Below are 18,430 nucleotides of genomic sequence, written 5' to 3'. Positions count from 1 at the left end.
AGGCACTGTAAAGCACTAAACCTTCTCCTTCAATAGGTAATGAGAGGTAAGATGTTTGTTTTCAAAAACTGATAGAGCATACCTCCTCAAGATCTTTGACCTTTGACCTTCTTCCTTCAAAACACTATGATGTGTAGCACTTAGATAGTCTAGTATTTTACAGTTGTTAAAGTGTTTTACATATATAAACAAACAGATTCACAAAAAGAGAAAAGGCGTTTACAAAAATAATTGTCAGCAAACTCAGAAAGAAAAGGACGTAGAGACAGGTGTCTCTCCGTTTAGGGAGAATGGACTAGTAACTGAACAACCAGAACAGACCCTTAAATACATTTCATAAACAAACATTGCAAATCATTCTTTTTGCTATTATATTTATACAGCGTTATGAGGTCACCACCGCGCCTGGCCGCTGAATGAGCATGCGCAGTTATGCATCTAGAGACATTAACGGTATTCAGTTCACTGCCAAAAAGCTGTATTGCCACACTGAGACAAATGTACTCACTTCCATCTCTCTTACAGCAGAGCCCTCACTTATCATTGCAGGATACCAATTATCTGTAGCTATTTGGCGGCAATATCCAATTGTTTCACACTGTTTTTCAGATCTCCCTCCCTCTACGTGCCAATATCCTTTAATCCAATATCTGTTGTCTCTTATTAAAACTTACTCGAACCTCCCAAGATTTCAGCATTTGAAGAGGTTAATTAATGTTTCCATCGTCCTTTTTAATGTGAACTGCTTTGCGTGGAAATGTGCATGCATAATGAAGGCAATTTGCATTTCTATTTTTAAGAGTAAGTGGAGTCCGCAGGGACTTAGGCGGTCCTGCCTGGACTTTCTTCTATTTCATATTTGGCTGAGAGGAATCGCTTATGAAAGCTAATGGGAGCCAGGGCCAGGCAGATGACAAGGCCGCGGGTGCCCGACTGCCTGGACCAAACTTCCACTGTCTCCTAAAGAGAGGCTGTCAAACACCCAGCGGGGCGCCAGATATCTCTGTTTAAGTCCCCAGCTCCCTTGATTACCCAACCGTTTCAGAGTATCTCATTCTCTCGGTGTCACATTGGTTAATGGCGGGAGTTCACGCTCGGACGGCTTTGTCAGCGAATACCACCCTGTTTGCCTCACAATGACCAACTCACCCACGCAGAGCGCCTGGGTCACTGTCTTAACACGCGCATGCGCCCTGAGAGCAGACGCAACGCTCGGTAGACGTTCATTTTGTTTATATTAAAAGTGAGGACGCACCTGATTTTTAACATTTTAAGTTTGTTTCTCCAGGAAACTTCCACAGAAGAAGGCAAGCGGCAACATGCTGCGCATTCGGCCAAGAGTCCTCGTTTATTTAATAACTATTGTTTTAGACTCGGCTGTTAAAATGACCGTTTATAACTGCCATATTTAACGGCTCGTTGCCACAACAGAGCCATTCAGGGAAGATTTCTCGAGAGAAACCAACCGTTCCTAGCTGTGTCCAACAGTATTTTGTAAATGTTCTCATTTGAGTCGGATTACATGAGACGGGTACCAGTGTAATTATGGGCCGTTTTATGCACCGCAGAGAGCCTGCATCGCCTCTTGATGCAAATTTCATATTTGTATTTGTCAGTCAGGGAAACTGCTATTCTGCACACATAAGTGTAAGCAAACGTCAGTGCAAAACACACTAGGCGCAATGCATCCCACGTGATCCGGAAATGATGTTGCAAAAGTACACAAGCATCATTCCAGGTACCAGGGCTGAATATACCTGAATGTCCTGGCCCAGACTCTGAGCCAACGCCGCTTTTACATCATCTTTCAGAAAGACATACAGCCAGATTCATCAAGCCGAAATCGGCTCGCAAAGGGCCAGATTCTGAGAATCCGGCCCTTTGCGAGCGCTATTTTTGCATTTGGGATTCATCATCCCAAATGCAAAAATCGCAATTCTAGAAATCGGTAAATTGCGATGAATTGCATTTAAGGAATCTCGATTTGAGATTCCTTAAATGCAATTCATGAACCATTTAAAAATTGCGAATTCGCAATCTGGGGCCGCTATTTACCGCAAAGTCTAACTACGTGGTAAATAGCAAAAACGTAGAAAAATGCACTTTAGTGCATTTTTCTGAGTTGTATGTTACACACACACATGTCCTTTGGACATGTGTGTGCGCACCACCAGTGTACATTTCCATTTCAGGGGTGCAACAGGGTGTCCTTTGGACACCCGGCACCCTTGAAATCGCATCCTTATTTGCGATTCGCTAATTGCAAATCGCAAATAAGGAATGACTCCCCATTCATTCCTATGGGCCTTTAGGCCCATAGGAATGATTGGGAAAGCCATTCCTTATTTGCGATTAGCAATTAGCGAATCGCAAATAAGGAAGCTGTAGAAATCGCATAAAATATTGCGATTTCTACATGCATCCTGTTTTGCGGGTCTTTAATAGCGATTCCTTAAAATTCGCTATTAAGGACTTGCAAAACGTTACTTTGATGAATCTGGGGGATAATCACTGGGGTTATAAATAAATTAGGCATAAGGACTGGGCTAATTAAATACATAAATAATATACTGTACAAACAACCCAATAAAGGATATCCACAAAATATCTGTGTAACGAATTTGAAAAAACACTAAAGCCAAACATTGCAAGGAGTATTATCACTAACATTTCCAATATGAATAAACACATGTAGTTAATGAGCGTCAAAATATTTCCAACACTTTTAAAGTAATGTTGACATCAAAGGGAATTTAGAAATGGGAAGACCCATAGCATAGGCATAAGGAGTGGGGTTTCAAATTCTGAAAAGGTTACTAATCACCGCACCCCCGGCAGACCTGCTGAAATGTACAGAGGGGAAAATGACCGGTAAATAACGGGACATGAGGATTTTGGTGCGGTTAACACCAAAATCCACATTCCATGTTTTTTAATTTTTTTTATTTAATGCGTTTTTATATAGCGTGAACTTTACCCGAAGGTGTCAGAGCGCTTTACATAAGAACTAGTTGCAAAACATAAGGACTTAGGATTACATGTGTTACATAAAAGATGCAAACAGAAAAAATTGCAAATGTACAATATATAAAGTCACACAAGGAAGAGATACAAACAGAAAGAAAAATTGCAAACGTACAAGATGTAAAGTCACACAAGGAAGAGATACAAACAGAAAGAAAAATTGCAAATGTACAAGTAGTAAAGTAACTCAAGGAAGAGATACAAATGGATATACTCTAAGAGTCACATAGGAATGGTAGAGAGTACAAAGGTCTACTGCATATACTAGTGATTAGAGGGCAATACTTGCAAATGGTTTTAACTTAGCAAGCCTGACAAATTCTGATCCCTGTGCTGTCAGACTATACTGGGAGCAATAAACAACACACTCCTTTCTGGGTGGGCTGTTGTCAGGACTTACGTGTTATAAAAAGCAGTACGTTTGGATGGTATGCCTTTTTAGGTTTTGACTGGCCATGCGCTTTGCGCATGTGCCAAAAAACCTCTTGAGTTGTGTGTGTGGGTCGGGATACGCCCCCTCCTCCGATTGGCTAGCTCCATAAATGGAGGCTAGCCATTGGGAGAGGGCTCCGTCCGTCAATCTCGGACCAGATTCGGGGGCGTTCCCGAGAATCTTTGGCTTTTGGCTACGTCAGCCGAAAGCCTCTTCTCGGGAACGCCCCCGAATCTGGTCCGGGATTGAGGGCACCCGCCTTCCTGCTCCTGTGCGATGGCCTTCCTGCTCCTGTGCGATGGCCGGTATAGAGGCAGGCAGTCAGTCAGTCCGAAGCGCTGTGCTTCCCCCTGAGCGCTTTTTGTGCACAGCCCTTTTGCCCGTGAAAATCACCGCCGCAGCCCTGGGGCCGCAGAGAAGCCGAGGGAACCACCGCTGACATCACCCGGGAGCCGCGCTGCCATTGGTTCAGGCTGCGGGAGGCTCGCCGGGTGACCTGTGCGGTGATTGGCTGCTGGAGTGAGGAGAAACCAGGAAGCGGACGGGAGGCCACCCCGGGCTCCTGCCGGGAAGAAGAAGGAACCGTCCTCCGGCGAGGCTCTCCCGAGGAGAGAGCCCTGCCACCGTCACCGTGGCCCTATTTACTCGGCATATTTTTGGAAATGATATAACATTGCGTGTTTTATATGGTTAAAAATATGGTATCATTTATGGAAATTGCCATAAAAACGAAGTTCTCATTGATAATAAATAGCATTAACATACGTCATGCTAACACGCCATTAACAACGTAAGGAAAGTGCAAGCCTGAAGTATGTTAGTAGACTTGCAAGTGTCGTATAAAAAGAGCGTATTATCATTAATAATAATAACCCCATTAAACTTGAACTACTTCTGTGAATTGTGTGCGTGTGTTTGAGTGGGAGTGGGGTGCTTAGACCACCAGTTTCAAGACCTTTGCCATGTGCTAGTTTGTGAGGTAAGGGGCCGGTGTGAAATAGCGCCCACTTCTGGGAGGCCAAACATCTCACTATGCCCTGTACTTGTGGCCTGGAGCTACAACTGTGGGTCTCAGTCGCCCTGCCCCCTCCCTCAAGCTGTACCCCATCCCTCTGCACCTTTTTAAACTGAGCCCCTCCAGCTGGAGCCGCCATATTGTTTTCTTCCTAGGTGTTTCAGGCTTCCTGCAGTACGACGTCAACGGCGATTCTCAGCGCAATTCACCTTTGCTCCGAAAGTGCCATTCTTTCTATATTCCACTTGTCTCAGGTCACTTACTGGTTAAATAAAGCTGGGCCGGTCTATGTGCTGGAACAGTTTTCACAGCCTTTCCTTTGGGGTGCGGACCCAGGGGGTGTCTCCAGAAAAGACTGGAAGAATGCTGAATGGTGACAGATGTGTGACCTAATGGTCAGGGGTCCTGACCTCCGCTCAGTGCTGCTATGTGTATCCTGTGTAGAGGGGGCTGTCAGGGGTCAGATGTCACTCAAGGCTTCCACATGCCGGACCTGTCGGCCGCACTTAGGACTTCAGGGTCTACCCCATGCCGGGATAGGGTTTGTTATTTATCTCTTTATAATGCGTCCCTCTTCTTTATAGCTGCTTCACTGCAAGTGTCGTGTGTCCGCCTAAATTATCCTGTGGATTGCTCAGTGAGCTGAAAGCTCACCAAGAACAACATTGGAGTATTATTACTGTCACATTCGCAGCTCTTATGGGGGTTGTCAAAAATAATGGTCGTGCATATTGTTCTGCAGTTGTTCCAGTGATGGACATGTCCACTCTGTACGTGGCTGCTAAAGGCGCACCCCGATAAACGCAAAGCACCCAGTGCAGCTCATGTGTGCGAGTAGGGCAGGAAGTCACTAGCCAGGTCACTGATGGTCAATTTTATTTTCTTTACACGTCCTGTGCCAGGAGAGGGGCACGCATAGTGAGTGAGGTGACGAGAACCAGGAATTAATGTGTGTTCGCAATGTAGCCGAGGGATAGAAAAAGCACCTCGAGTGACTGGTCTGCTCGTTGGCGGTCTCTTGCACTCTGTCCACGCCCCTACGTTGTGCCAGGCGCACCAAAGTGTGTGCATTGATGGGAAATTAGGAAACAGAGTGTGTCCGGAAACGAGGCTTAGACGAGACAGTCTACGGGTCAATGACGACACCTTCTTCGAGTGCCTTGTCAGGCCGTTGGTGGTCACAACGGCTCGCTGCACTCGTCTCTCTCTCTCCCTTGCACACGCGCTATGCACAACACATAGTGTGTGTGCAAAATGGAGTGATAGGAAGCGGCGTCACCGAGGCTGCTCACTTTCACTCTGTATAACCCGCGGCTCGCCGTGGCACACATACTCTGCAGTGATGTCGGGGTGTGCGTGGGGAATGGGGGACTAGGAAAGGGCTGTCACCGAGGATGATGAAGACACTTCTTGAGTAACTTGTCAGATCGATGTGGTCACTTGCACTCTCTGTACACGTTTGTCACCGGAGCAGGGGGCGTTAGAAAGGGCTGACCCCGAGGTTAGTGAAGCCATCTCTCCTGGGGCTTGCACTTCGTTGTGAATTACTTTCACTCAACCCTCGTGCGCCAGCCTCCAGGCGCAGCGCGCGCACTGCGCAGTAATGAAGAGGCACAGCAGCGAGTGTTCCGGAGGTGGGGGCAAAGGCGGTGCTGTCTCTAAGGCTGGTGAAGGCATCTCGTCGGTCCCACGTTAGTTAGCCCCTTGGAGGTCTCTTGCTCTATATGCAAACGTCTCTCGCGTGCCACTGCGCATTGATGGAGAAGCAGGAATCTGTGTGCGTTGGGTGAAGGGGTGAGTGGCGAGACATCTCTTCGAGTCACTTTGAGAGGAGGGGCGCAGCATCCTTTGTGCTGGAGCGGGGCACAGGCGGAGAGTGAAGAAACACAATGCCGCAGACTCCTCCATCGCCGCTGCGATCTCGCTGCATCAGTACCGCCGAGCAGAGGGCTCCAGACCGCAGCCCTCCCAGAGATGTGCAGAACGCGAGCGGCGTTCATATCACCACACGCTCGTCTCCCTTTGTCATTGCATTTTAGAATAGGCAAATACAAGTTCGTAGAAGCTCTTGTGCGTGTGTAAGGAAGATCAGATCGTGTTACTGAGATATAAAAACAGGAAATTGGTTACATTCTAGAACTTCCTTTTTGTTGCTTTGTTAGCGGTTCTTCTTGTTTTTTTAATCTTCTGTTCAAACCTGTGAAAGGTGGTAAAAATCACATTAGAGCTCTTGAAACGATAGCCAATCATCTCAGACAAAGCTATAAAGTGCAACAGTGCTTGCAGCCATGTGCCTGCATTATGTGTGTGACCATGTTTGCAGCATGCGTTTGATAATGCTTGCAGCCATGCTTGTGACTGCTTCCAGCCATGTGTGTAACAGTGCTCCTTTCTCAAACTATTAAAATGGGTCGGATGGAAAATCACTTGGTTTTGGGTTTCGCTGTGTACTACGAAACTCGTGATTTCACCCCCCCCCCCCCTGTTGGAAAGAATGAGGGGAGCCCCCGCCAGAAGACTCCTCAGACGCTGGCCACATTCCCACTTTTTCCCGCGCTCTAAGTTACGCCCTGCGGCTTAGAAGGGCGCCTCCGTTGGGACACATCACCCCCGCCTATCCTCAACGAGGTAAACCCTGAGATCGGGACACAGCTGCCGGGCTGGGGCGCCCCCTGCTGGACTAATCACGCTGGGCTCAAGGCTCCTGGGACAGGGCACTTGGGCGTGGCCGTCTCTACTGCACTTCGAAGACATCCACTTGACGCCTCATGGGCAGCAAGCAGGGTGGATGTCAAGACAGTCACATGCACATTGACTGGACAAAATCTGGGGTGGAGGGGGGGATTCCGGGGGGAGACTTTTAGGCTGGGGAAATTAGCATTCCCTTGCGATTTTAATTAGAGTACATGTAAAACGGTTAATAAATATTATTAGTTTTCCCCAAAAAGTATGTGACCTGTTACCAATGGGGGGATAAATAACCCTTCCGATACCAAATTGCATCACAGAGAGTCATCTGCAATCATGCATTAAGGCGATGAATTGATGGATCAGACTCAGTGGCGTTTTCTGTTGTCCCGGCATCTGGGAAGGTGGTTGGGACCGCCACGGAGCGCGTCACTTGTACACCAAGAAAGAGATGCTTCACACTCTGTGCTTTGATGATCACAGTGACAGGTGGGTCGCCGCGGTCTGCTTTTTAGGTTTTGACTGGCGATGCGTACTTCAGTACGCATGCGCCAAAAAAACCTTATGAGTTGTATGTGGCGTCGGGTCTCCGCCCCCTCTTCCCATTGGCTAGCTCCATAAATGGAGGCTAGCCATTGGGAGAGGTAACTGTCCGTCAATCTCGGACCAGATTCGGGGGCGTTCCCGAGAATTTTTGGCTTTTGGCTATGTCAGCCGAAAGCCTCTTCTCGGGAACGCCCCCGAATCTGGTCCGGGATTGAGGGCACCGCCTTCCTGCTCCTGTGCGATGGCCTTCCTGCTCCTGTGCGATGGCCGGTATAGAGGCAGGCAGTCAGTCAGTCCGAAGCGCTGTGCTTCCCCCTGAGCGCTTTTTGTGCACAGCCGTTTTGTCCGTGAAAATCACTGCCGCAGCCCCGGGGCCGCGGAGAAGCCGAGGGAACCACCGCTGACGTCACCCGGGAGCCGCGCTGCCATTGGTTCAGGCTGCGGGAGGCTCGCCGGGCGACCTGCGCGGTGATTGGCTGCTGGAGTGAGGAGAAACCAGGAAGCGGACGGGAGGCCACCCCGCGCTCCTGCCGGGAAGAAGAAGGAACCGTCCTCCGGCGAGGCTCTCCCGAGGAGAGAGCCCTGCCACCGTCACCCAGAAGAGCCCAGCGGAGAGGAGCCGCCGCCGCCTCAGACAACCGGTGAGTGCGGGCGGGCTCCGGGTCGCTCCTATGCGTAGGGGAGTGCCGTGGGCAGGTTGATGTGCCCAGAGCGGCCCCGTAACTCAGGATTGCGAATGTGCACCTGGGGGTTCATCATTTGTGTTACTTTTTTATTACTTTGCATTGACTTCCAGTAACTACTTCCTTTTTTATTACAATCCAGTTAATTATACATTTAAAGTATAGGCATAGCCGTGACAGTTGTAAATCAACAACATTATACCTGGAAATAACAATTGCACAAAATACATCCCGCTATACATATTTCAAAACATCACTTTACAGCGTACTGCCCTAGACCTATCGGTATGTACCTGAAAGATGGACATTAGCTGACATAAACATCGGGCTCTAAAAACAATTGGACCAATTTGCGCCTGCCGCAGGGAATCCATCCTAGCAAAGCAGGGACTTTTTACAAACCCATTTAATTGCTTTCCTTTTAAGTTCATTTTTGATTTTTTAAGTGGCAGCTCGAAGCTCCGTTGTAGGCTTTGTTTACTCCTCTACATAATTAAACAAATTGCAGATCACTTTGATGCCTGTGGATTGGATGCTATCCATACAGTTTTTATTTATTTATCCATTTTAAAATTGTATAGTGCACATTCACCCCCTGCACTATAGATGCATTATACATGTCTAAAATAAAGTCACGGTAGGCAGAGAAAGAAGACTCCACGCGCTGACGCTCTCTCTGGGGAGACGGGGGATGTAAAAATAATTTTATAACAAATGCATGGAAAGATGGAATGTGGGCTGTGATAGGGCCCCCGAGTCCCCTCGTTCCCCACCTGCTGCTGACCTCTCAGGAGGGATCAGGTAAACTCGAGTGCCGTGCGCTAGTTAGGATTGCTAATGACACCTTTCTTTTTACAACAATCCCTTACCTTGAAAGAAGTGTCAGAGACCCTGCAAAGGTCAGTGTCTTTAACTAGGACGCAATCAATGAATCCTTTCATACAGTGCACTTTACAGGTCCCTGGGAACTCAGCAGGACCTTTGAGGGAGGGTTTTCCCAACACAAATCTAGTTTCTCGTAGATTTCTGTATTCTTTTGCAATGCTTCACTGTGAGTTTCCCAGGCAGGTAGGGGAAAGCCATAAGAGGAGTGTAGGAAAAATGGTGCACTTAACTGCTGGAGCAGGAAAGAAAGAGGGAGTGGTCCAAGAGTCGACTGGCTTTGTACACATACTGGACTCTTGATTGGTTGTTACACGTTGACCTTTTCCCAGGTGCTCATGGGAAAGGTCAATGCTGCAGCATAGCTGGTAATAAAGCAGAAATCCGATTAAGAGTCCACCATGACCACTATATTCCTCTCCATACTCCGATCACCTTAAGGTTTCCTACCTCGACCAGAAATAAATATGAGGAACGGTATTAAGTTCAATCAATCAATCAATCATAGACATTTATAGAGCGCTCTACTTACCCGGAGGGTCTCAAGGCGCTAGGGGGTGGGGGGGGGGGGGGGGGTGCTACTACTGCTCGAACAGCCAGGTCTTGAGCTTCTTCCTGAAGGCGAGGTGGTCTTGGGTCAGGCGCAGGTGCTGTGAGGGTGTGTGTGGAGGGCTCTGTGTGGCTGTGTGTGTAGGAAGCTTTGTGTGGCTGTGTGTGTGGGGGGCTCTGTGTGGCTGTGTGTGTGGGGGGCTCTGTGTGGCTGTGTGTGTGGGGGGCTCTGTGTGGCTGTGTGTGGGAGGCTCTGTGTGGGGGTGTGTGTGGGGGGGCTCTGTGTGTGTTTGTGTGTGTCATTTGCGAGAGATAAAGCTAGTGGCATTGTAAATGACAAATCCATTTATTTATGTTAAAAAAATATAAATAAAAATAATGTCAAAAGCAATGCCAATAGCTCTAACTTTAACAAAGGCAAAACCATTGCATTGTAAATGCTTGTTTTGTCGTGACAGTGGGTTCACTCACACCTTATTTTTAGGCCTGGCTGCAAGTAAACTCAATGCTAACGCAATGGAGCAGAAAATGGGGATTGAATGAAGAGCCATTGACAGTGAATGCCAAGAATCAGGCAAGTGACAGAGGGTCACTACCCTCAGCATATGTTTTGACTGGGTATTTAAGGATGCCCGCTTCACTGGAGCTCCAACAGAGATGAGGCCACGTGGGCAATGACACTGACAAAAGCAGAGTGCAGAGAGGTGAGACACAGAGAGATAATGTGCAAAGAGAAATATAACACAAGAGGTGAATCACAGTGGGAGATAGAGCAGAGTTATGAATTACTTTATTTTGTACAATTGATTAAAATCATTGCAATAAGCACCCAAACACAAAAAATAACAAGCATTGGAAATGCAATAGGTCTCGCATTAGGAACGTTTGAGCTATTGGTATTGTAAATGACACTTTTTTTATTTATGTGTTGGTTTTGAAAGTAGCAAAATTAATAGCTTTGTCAGTTACAATGTCAATAGTTTTAACTTTTGCAAATGTGACACCTATAGCATTTGTAATGCAATGTGTGTTGTATTTACGTGACTTAGATGTATTGATATTACAAATAACAATGGCTTTTAATTTTGTAAATAATTAATACTTTTATAATGGCAATAGCTTAAACGTTTGTAAATAACTTTTGTGAAGATTATGTTCAGTGTATTTTATTGTGACGACAATCCAAGAACATTGCATTTGCACCTACACACACAGAGCCACACACATGTAGATGTGGTGGTGGTGGATCTGGGGGATATGATGGTGGTGGATGTGGTGGTGGATGTGGTGTTGGATGTGGTGGTGGATGTGGTGGTGGTGGTGGATGTGGTGGTGATGGTGGTGGATGTGGGGGTGGATGTGGTGGTGGATGTGGGGGTGGGGGTGGATGTGGTGGTGGATGTGGGGGTGGTGGTGGGTGTGGTGGTGGTGGTGGAGGTGGTGGTGGTGGTGGATGTGGGGGTGGTGGTGGATGTGGGGGTGGTGGTGGATGTGGGGGTGGTGGTGGATGTGGTGGTGGAGGTGGTCGATGTGGTGTTGATGTGGTGGATGTGGTGGTGGTGGATGTGGTGGATGTGGTGGTGGAAGTGATGGTGGTGGGTGTGGTGGATGCGGTGGTGGATGTGGTGGTGGTGGATGCGGTGGTGGATGCGGTGGTGGATGAGGTGGTGGATGAGGTGGTGGATGAGGTGGTGATGGATGTGGTGGTGGTGGCGGATGTGGTGGTGGTGGATGTGGTGGTGGTGGTGGATGTGGTGGTGGTGGTGAATGCGGTGGTGGTGAATGCGGTGGTGGTGGATGCGGTGGAAGTGGTGGATGTGGTGGTGGATGTGGTGGTGGATGTAATGGTGGATGTGAAGGTGATGGATGTGATGGTGGATAGGTGGATGTGGTGGTGGATGTGATGGTGGATGTGGTGGTGATGGTGGATGTGGTGGTGTTGTAGTGGATGTGGTGGTGGTGGATGTGGTGGTTGTGGATGTGGTGGTTGTGGTGGATGCGTTGGTGGATGAGGTGGTGGATGAGGTGGTGGATGCGGTGGTGGATGCGGTGGTGGATGCAGTGGTGGTGGATGCGGTGGTGGTGGATGCGGTGGTGGATGTGGTGGTGGTGGATGTGGTGGTGGTGGATGCGGTGGTGGTGGATGCAGTGGAAGTGGTGGATGTGGTGGTGGATGCGGTGGATGTGGTGGTGGTGGTGGATGTGGTGGTGAAGTGGTGGTGGATGTGGTGGTGGTGGATGTGGTGGTGTATGTGGTGGTGGTGGATGTGGTGGTGGTGGATGTGGCGGTGGATGTCATGGTGGATGTGATGGTGGATGTGGTGGTGGATGTGGTGGTGGTGGTGGATTTGATGGTGGATGTGATGGTGGATGTGGTGGTGATGGTGGATGTGGTGGATGCGGCGGTGGTGGTGGATGCGGTGGTGGTGGTAGTGGTGGATGGGGTGGTGGTTGTAGTGGATGTGGTGGTGGGTGTGGTGTTGGTGGATGTGGTGGATGCGGCGGTTTTGGTGGATGCGGTGGTGGTGGTAGTGGTCGATGGGGTGGTGGTTGTAGTGGATGTGGTGGTGGGTGTGGTGGTGGTGGTGGGTGTGGTGGTGGTGGTGGATGCGGTGGTGGTGGATGTGGTGGTGGTGGATGTGGTGGTGGATGTCATGGTGGATGTGGAGGTGATGGTGGATGTGTTGGTGGATGTGTTGGTGGATGTGGTGGTGGTGGTGGTGGATGCGGTGTTGATGGTGGATGTGGTGTTGGATGCGGTGGTGGTGGATGCGGTGGATGTGGTGATGGTGGATGCGGTGGTGGTGGTGGATGCGGTGGTGGATGCGGTGGAGGTGGTGGATGTGGTGGTGGATGGGGTGGTGGTGGTGGTGGATGCGGTGGTGGTGGATGCGGTGGTGGTGGATGTGGTGGTGGATGTGGCTGTGGATGTCATGGTGGATGTGGAGGTGATGGTGGATGTGATGGTGGATGTGATGGTGGATGTGGTGGTGGATGTGGTGGTGGATGTGGTGGATGCGGTGTTGATGGTGGATGTGGTGTTGGATGCGGTGGTGGTGGATGCGGTGGATGTGGTGATGGTGGATGCGGTGGTGGTGGTGGATGCGGTGGTGGATGCGGTGGAGGTGGTGGATGTGGTGGTGGATGGGGTGGTGGTGGTGGTGGATGCGGTGGTGGTGGATGCGGTGGTGGTGGATGTGGTGGTGGATGTGGCTGTGGATGTCATGGTGGATGTGGAGGTGATGGTGGATGTGATGGTGGATGTGGTGGTGGATGTGGTGGTGGATGTGGTGGTGATGGTGGATGCGGTGGTGGTGGATGCGGTGGATGGTGGATGCGGTGGTGGTGGTGGATGCGGCGTTCCAACCCGTCACACAGCTAGTACTTGTGGTTTAGAACAACAGACATATGAACTTCGATTATTTCAAAAGCCAATTTGCAACATGAAAATATTACCTTGTCTGACACCGACTCTTCTCACTGTGGTAAGTGTAATGCCGATAGTTAAGCAGCGCGCAGGCTCCTGTGATTATTGTTGAGCACGTTTGGCCCACACCTTATCAATAAAATACACAGAGAGTGTCGTGGCTGACCAACTGCCCGACACAACAGTAAGGGCACATAGTTAACCGAATATCCTAAAGTGAATATGATTATCATCAGCGTAAATATGTTAGCCCAGATTGAAGCTATTGATCATGTTTAAGACTGGTATAATACAGGCATTTAAGAGAGTGGGGTTACATCATGGTGCCCGCGGAGGCAGCACACACAGCCTGGCGACACGAGAGACAAGGAGAAACACGGCCGTCAAAGTGAAAGTACGGCCGGCTGAGGGCATTGCTGTAGGGAGGGGGGATGAGAAATGCGACACGGCGGGCAGGGAGGGGGCGGAGCGGGGAGAGCGGCATGAGAGTGTGAAGCAGCAGGAAGGAATTTTTAGTTAACGGGCGTTGCATTCTGGGACTTGTAGTTTTGCTTTCACCACTACTTCTGTTGGTTCAAAACACCAGCATGTAAAGTGCTAATTTGGATCAAAACCAGGGACTCGCTGAAGATACCATTCGATACACGGCCACTTGGCACACATGCCATCCTAACAACCTTTCACCTGATGCAAATATTGTATTTATATGGCCACTGCACCCCTTGATCAATTTAGACTACTGTGGTTCGACCTTAAAAAAGAATGCCTAGAAAAAATGACGATTAACTAGGTACGCTTTTAGTGAAATTGGCCACTGCTCGTTTGACCTGAAATGGACCCAGTGACGTATTTTGCATTGGAGGCTGGCGGCGGGGTCACAGAGACTTCCAATTCCCAAACGAGAAATTTGAGGTCACGCGCTGGTGGTAAGGTCCCGATAATTCATTTTTACATGGCTTGTACTTTTTAGAGGTGTAGGAATGAATATGCAAATCACGTTCAAGTGTTCTATAAACTGGTGTTTTTTTAAATGTTCTTGAAAAATAATTTCATCATTTACGCTTTGTGCCTCTTGCACGTGTGATGGCTTTGACACTATATAACCCAGGTACACCTAAGACATGTAAATCTGTTTTAGGTACCCCGTGGCGGATGCCCTAATTAGCATGGCTCCTATATTTAACCCATTTCCGTATTTAATGCCATCAGCACCATATGGCATGGGCGCCTCCAGAATCGGGCACAAATGCTGGCTTAAATTGCCCATCCAATATGCTGGCCCCTTGGGGAGGAGACCTGTGGTGCATCGTCAGCTCTGAAGAGAGCCTCGCATAATCACCTCATTGAGACAACAAAGCCCTCCTTGGCATCGAGGCTCGGACCTGGGGGGTGGCCCCCGCCTGAGCCGTCTCCAGCTGACGCGCAGCACGGGCCTCCGAGGGGACAGGGCCGCACGCATCAGCAACGTAAAGCTCCGGCTCAAATTAAGCACTGTAAAGGGGCGTTTCATGGCAGAAGGACCCAGCGGGGGCGGATTCTGAGTCTTAGTGGGACATAAAATCACCTATAATGTTCACACTAGCTGCGCGCGGAGACAATGCAGGCCTCGGAGCACTTGAAAGCAGCCTCCCCGGGGAGGGGTGGAAGTGACTTAGACCTCAGGCATTTAAGAGAGTGGGGTTACATCATGGTGCCCGCGGAGGCAGCACACACAGCCTGGTGACACGAGAGACACGGAGAAACACGGCCGTCAAAGTGAAAGTACGGCCGGCGGAGGGCATTGCTGTGGGGAGGGGGGGATGAGAAATGCGACACGGCGGGCAGGGAGGGGGCGGAGCGGGGAGAGCGGCATGAGAGTGTGAAGCAGCAGGGGAGGAGTGCTGCTGGCGATTGACTGGCGATTTGATGATGTGCACGCGCATTTTAGGTCAATGCGCTTGCGCATTGACCTAAAAGCCCACGGGCACAGCATCAAATCGCCAGTCAATCGCCAGTCTAGGTAAAGCTTATTTAAGCCCCTATAGAGCTTCGCCAGCTATGCGCATGCGCACAGCAGGCGAGCCCTAAAAATAAGTAGTAATCTTGCAAGGTACATGGTTATTAATTCCACACCGAACTAACACCAGTATTTACCATAATGGATTATAAAGTTCTTCCTTAATAACGACAGTAAAGTTCTAAAGTGCTTGTTGTACTAAACTATCACGCTGTTAACGACCATAAAAGCTAGCTAGCAATGAATACATTTAAAAACATCCTATCTCGCAGTTTAACTTAAAATACATTAAACTGCCCTAAGTTTAACAAACTGAAAATAAATTAGGTTAAAAGCCATGTGCCAATTCATCAGTTAGTTCCTCCTAGTGGAACACAGCAATTTAAAATTAAGAAATATATGCAAAAATAGGCTACACCCAAATTATAAACCCTGTTTCACATTCGAAAATCGTTTACTCTCAGAGGGAGTCCGGAAGAGTATAAGCTAGAAATCTTTTCACACTAAACAACGTGTCCTACAATTACACTCCTTAGCCATTCAAAGGATTTTCGATGCCACCTCCAAGTCTCTGGAGGACCTCCTGAGAAACGTCCTGTTGAATCTCCATCTAAGAATCTTTGGACTGCATCATTCAAGGTACGTATGTATATTCAGAGTTCTGAACATTGGGCACAGCCAGAATTTCCTTCGCACAAATGTTGACCACATGGTTGAGCGACTCCCCTACATAGTCAACAAGTCCATTGAGGCCCAGTTCCTTCTACAACCCCCACCCAGCAATTTTATCCCCTTACTGATCCCTAGATGGTGTAAACTGGCCGGCACCACTGTCCCTAGTGAAATAAATGCTAGTTTTTGGATGGAAACTTAAGTCAGAAGTTTTTTAATCCATCCTTGCTGTACGGGTCCGGTGTCTTTGCTCTTCGAGCTGTATACATTCCTCCGGCGTAGTTTCCCCCAGGTCAAGATTATTCTCAAAAGTCTCTACCTTGTGCTGGGTCTTCTTATGTGAGGGTGGAACGTCCGAAAGCTAGGCACCTCTACCCAATCCTAGAGTGACACATCACTCCACCTCTGCCCCCAGACCTCCTGAACAGCATTTTAGAAATTTCCATGATGGTGTAGTCAGGTGGTATATTAAATGACCTTCTCTGGGACCCAAACCCTTCCCCACAACTGCCCCACCTGTCTGGTCTCTTCCCCTCCAAAACGTCAAAGGGCAGCCCCTCCTGTGATTGGCTCCAGAGGTCTGGCTACCCTCTTTTGATTCTGTTGGTTGAGCTTTCCCAAGCCTGGTGCAATGGGAATAATAAGCTGCACATGCAAATTCTATCCCCACCCTCTCTTCTCCCAGGAACTGGTCTAATTACTGGCTAATGGCCCTACTGTGTGCAAAGGCCTTTGTTCCTCCGTTTCTCCAGCTGGTCAGCAGAGTAATTAAAAAAGTAATTTAAAAGCCCAAATCTGTGAGCGAAGTCAGAGAAAAATGTTCAATCTTGAAGTGCCACAAGGAGTGCAGATATGTGAAATTTAATGTCAGATCTGCATTCTGGATCCTGATTCGCTATAACATTGCTGCATCAACCGAGTCTCTATGCCTAGCCATGGCAAACTGTAGTTTGTTGCAGTTTTAGCCCATAGTGCACACTACAGATGTATGTAATCGCAATATTAATGCCCATTATTATTTTTATAAGGTCTGGAGAGTTGGCACCAATCCCTGAAGTGTCCCTTTTGTGACATGGTACCAGTGCACAGATACCAGACTGAGCTAAATAGTAGTCTCACAAATCAGCCAATTTGCATGTTGACTGATGTTCAAGGGCGATCATGGCGGATGGGATACTCAGTCACAAACATGACGGATATGCCGTCCGCCATATTACAAGTTCCATTACACCCTATGGAACTTGTAATACGGCAGACGGGATATCCGTCACGTTTGTGACCGAGTATCCCATCGGCCACGATCGTACCCAGGCCCTGAATTTAGCTGTGCAGCCGTCGACCTTATCTTAAAAGGCGGACACTATGTGTACAATGAACGAGACTCGGAGAGTAAGGCTTACCACCGGCAGAAGTCTACAACCGAATAGGTAGTCAAATTTTTTTTTAATCTAGGGCGATTAAATGAGGCGCAACCCTCTTCTCTCACGAAGGAAACTTACCGGCCACTATCCCGCTTGACAGGGTACAAACCAGGCAAACTGATGCAAGCATGGATGTCATAGCGGCAAGCTCTAATTATATCCTAGTAAGGTCTCACCTGCACCAGTGCTAACTCATAGCTTTGCGTGAGTGCATACATATATTGTACTTACAATCCAGAAAACCAGCATCCGTGTCTCACAGCTGTGCACCTCGGTTTTAACTAACCCTGGGCAAAGCACTATGCTTGCGTAGTTTGCGCTACTTAGCACTATGCAAATTGCAAATAGCACAGTGCAAAGACACGTAGCGTAGTGCAGCGGTCATTGTTGGCTTGCTTGCGGCCCTCAATGTCAAGTTGGCGACCGCGAGCAAACAAAATGACATCCCGGCGAGACTTTTTCCTCGTTCGCGATCAGCAACATCAAGTTGTCAATCACGAGTGTGGAAAATAAACCTCCCGGCGACATTCTCAACGTGGTGAGGTCAGGTTTCTCATTGCTAGTGGTCGCATATGCTCGCGATGAGAAACTACCAGTCCGCGTTGAGAAAGCTGCCACTCCAGTAGAAATCTACTCAAGCGGCAGGAAACTACCGCTTGCACTGTGCAAAATGCTGTTCGCACTGATTGCACAGTGCCGGATGCTTGTCCGTACTGTGCAATCAGTGCGAACAGCTTTTTGCACAGTGCACTACGCAGTTCGCGTAGCTCTACCTCGCGAACTCCGCCCAGGGTTAGTTTTAACAGCCATTCCTCTTTCACACTCCCACCCTGTGGCACACCTTGTAGCTGCAGATTTCACAGGCAACTGCAGGTTTCCAAAGTACATGACCTCATGCCTAATCAGTTATGGTCATTGTGTTATTCCTCCCTTTTCACTACAATGCACCTCCTTGTGAATATTTTACTCTGTTCAGAGCGCTTCGCAGTATTGTAGCAACGCGAGTTTGCAGGGAGTTAAATATTCATGCAGCATAATGCATTAGGCAAATAACAGTGGCTGCTGCATAGCGCCGTTTCCCCTGGCGTAACTCC

General features: G+C 48.6%; 1 protein-coding gene across 1 annotated transcript in view; it reads right to left on the bottom strand.

Moving 5' to 3' along the window:
• Window positions 1–18,430, bottom strand: part of SFMBT1 (Scm like with four mbt domains 1) — a 433,177-nt gene that overhangs the window by 224,394 nt on the left and 190,353 nt on the right. The gene's annotated exons all lie outside the window — the stretch shown is intronic.

Source organism: Lissotriton vulgaris, chromosome 9, assembly GCF_964263255.1.
Source record: "Lissotriton vulgaris chromosome 9, aLisVul1.2, whole genome shotgun sequence".
Lineage (NCBI taxonomy): Eukaryota > Metazoa > Chordata > Amphibia > Caudata > Salamandridae > Lissotriton > Lissotriton vulgaris.
Note: the sequence above shows the minus strand (reverse complement) of the source record. Positions and strands in the feature narration are given on the sequence as shown.